A 2,854-nucleotide genomic window follows, 5' to 3' on the forward strand; every position below is an offset into this window, starting at 1 on the left:
ATTGTGAAATTTGTCAAAAAACATAGGAGTATACCAAAGATCTCAAGTAATATCAAAAGTCGGAGTCTCCGAGGCAGAACTTGTCCGTAGAACCAAAAATGATCTTAGGGTTGAGGGTGAAATCGATGATGCTGAACTGTTCCTTATCGGTAGTACCGAATAGGTTCTTGGTAGCATATCTTCTATGACGGTGAATCCGATCTCCATGATTCGGAGGATCCGAATTGCAAATAGAAATTTTGGCAACCGCATTCTTGGCCATATTGTCAAAGAAGACTTTTCAGAAAAATTTGACCAATGTACTCATAAAATTATCTATAAGTATGCAAGGAATTTTCTCGACTAGATGGAGATTGAATGGTTCCAAGAAAGCATGCAACTAAAACATGAACCATACAAGAAACTTCATCTAGATGATGGTCGGCGACTATGTCACCTATATTAGCATATATTGACTTAAGGAGCCAAGCAAGAATACATGATCATAGGTTGTACTCATCGTTAAGCTCAAAATGGGATTATTATTTTTTGTTTAAGAATTTTAATGTCTTCATATCACTTGAGTTTATTTATCTCATGACTTGGAGTAAAGCTTTTCAAGGATATGAGTACATACATTTGAAATATGTAGATGACGTAGCATGTAGGTGGACTTGTTGTGGACGCTCAAGGCTGATGAAGATCATCTTGAGTTGGGAGCAATCCCTGGTTGTTTTGGTATACTTCTCACCTACATGGGTTAGTCATGCAAGGAAGAACATGATATATCCAAATGACAAGAGTAAAATTGCTCATCAAATAGTTGCCAAGGATATGATTTGTGATGTCTTCTTCCTCCATCATCAAAGAAGGATTGTTGATACTTGGCTATGACAAGATTGTTTGTGGTGTGAGTTGATGACAATCTTGTGGAGTGTAGTTCTTCCAAGTACCTACAAAAGGTTGGATGTAATACAAAGGATCATATATTTCCAAGGCATAAAGTAGTGGCCTATCAATGGCATCATGGAATTGTCAAGTAAGCTCATGCCCTTGCATGCATCCGAGTGAGTCTTGCTCAAGTTTGAAGCATGAATGATATTCAGCTCGCTCCTCAAGTGACAAAAAACTTTCTCATCAAGTGGCTTATTAAAGATATCTTCCAATTGTTTGTTAGTATGAACATGCTTGAGATTAATATCTCCTTTGGCAACATGATCACGAATGAAATGGTGACGAACATGAATATATTTAATTTGAGAGGTTTTCATGGGATTATGAGCAATCTTAATATCAGTCTCATTGTCACATAACAAAGGAACATGTTTCGCATGGATGACATAATCCTTAAGAGTTTGAGTGATCCATATTAATTGTGCACAACATGATCCGACAGCGATGTATTCCTCTTCGGGGGTGGATAGATATACCAAGTTTTGTTTCTTGGATGACCAAGACACATGATATCTCCAAAGAAATTAACAAGTACCTAAGGTGGATTTTATATCAACCTTATCTCCGCATAGTCCTAGTAGGAATAGGCAACACGATTAAAAGAAGACCCCTTGGGATACCAAATGTCAATGTTAGGTGTATGTATCAAGTATTTCACAATTCTTGGCATGACCTTAAGATGACACTCTTTGGGGTGCATCTTGATATCTGGCACAAATCCACACACTAAGAATGATATCGGGGCGGGAGGCACAAAGGTATAACAATGAACCGATCATTGATCGATAAACCTTTTGATCAACCGGGTGGTCCTCCTTGGTGAGGTCAACATGTCCACTAGTAGGCATAGGAGTTTGCATACCTTTACACTCTTGCATGGTAAACTTGTTGATCAAGTCCTTGGTATACTTGGTTTGAAAAATGAATGTTCCTTCTCTCATTTGCTTGATTTGTACCCCAAGGAAAAAATTAAGCTCACACATCATGGACATCTCACATTTCTCGTACATCAACCTTCCAAATTTCTCACTAAAATGTGGGTTAGTGTAGCGACCCGACTCAAGACGAGTCAAGCCTCTGGTGTTTCCGTACCATCCCAAGATCATGCTGGTACACACTCAGTACATAATGTATATATTCAAGAGTTCAATCACACAGCTTTATTAATCGAAATCTCATAAAGAGTACTTTATTACAATAAAGGATTACAATAAAGTGGCTGAAGGCCATCTCATGAGATATCTAACGAAGACTAGCGGAAGCATCAGGTAGACGAGTCCCTCCGACTCCAAGGGCATGTCGCTGAGCGTAGATCATAGCCTCACTCCTGGTCGGAAAAGTACTCTGCAACATGATACGTTGCAGCCGTGTAGGTCAGCATATTGAATATGCCGGCAAGTCATCAAAGAGAGGAGTAAAAATAATAATCAACTATCTCTACATGCATATTTGGCCGGTGGGGCTAAGTTTTGCATAAAGCCAGTTTTATCCTACAACAAGAGGGGTTGGAAGCAAAATATTACTACATTGTTTGTTGTTAACGAGATGGTTCTGCCAACCAATTCTCGTACCCGAATAGTTGTTAATACCCACATCATTATTAAGTTGTGTCGAGAGTTCACGGGAAATTCAATGCCTTCGGCTCAAGTCGTCCATCACCGTGGACACGGCTAATCGATTAGGTTGGGCACTCTGCAGAGTTTTGCACACGTTCCCCACAAGATTTGATCGCCTCCGTGTATGTCGTAGCACTTCAGGGTGTTTGAAGACCGGATGATCAAAACATGGTCTTTCAACGGGTCCCTCTGAATCCCTGTCGGTGCCCATCCATTCCTACCGTTCTTCTACATCTGCTAGCACCGCCTGTCCAGAGTCGCCGCGTTGTCCAACCAAGCCAGAGCCCATAATGACTTGTGGCTGT

Source organism: Hordeum vulgare, chromosome 4H (genome assembly GCF_904849725.1).
Source record: "Hordeum vulgare subsp. vulgare chromosome 4H, MorexV3_pseudomolecules_assembly, whole genome shotgun sequence".
NCBI lineage: Eukaryota > Viridiplantae > Streptophyta > Magnoliopsida > Poales > Poaceae > Hordeum > Hordeum vulgare.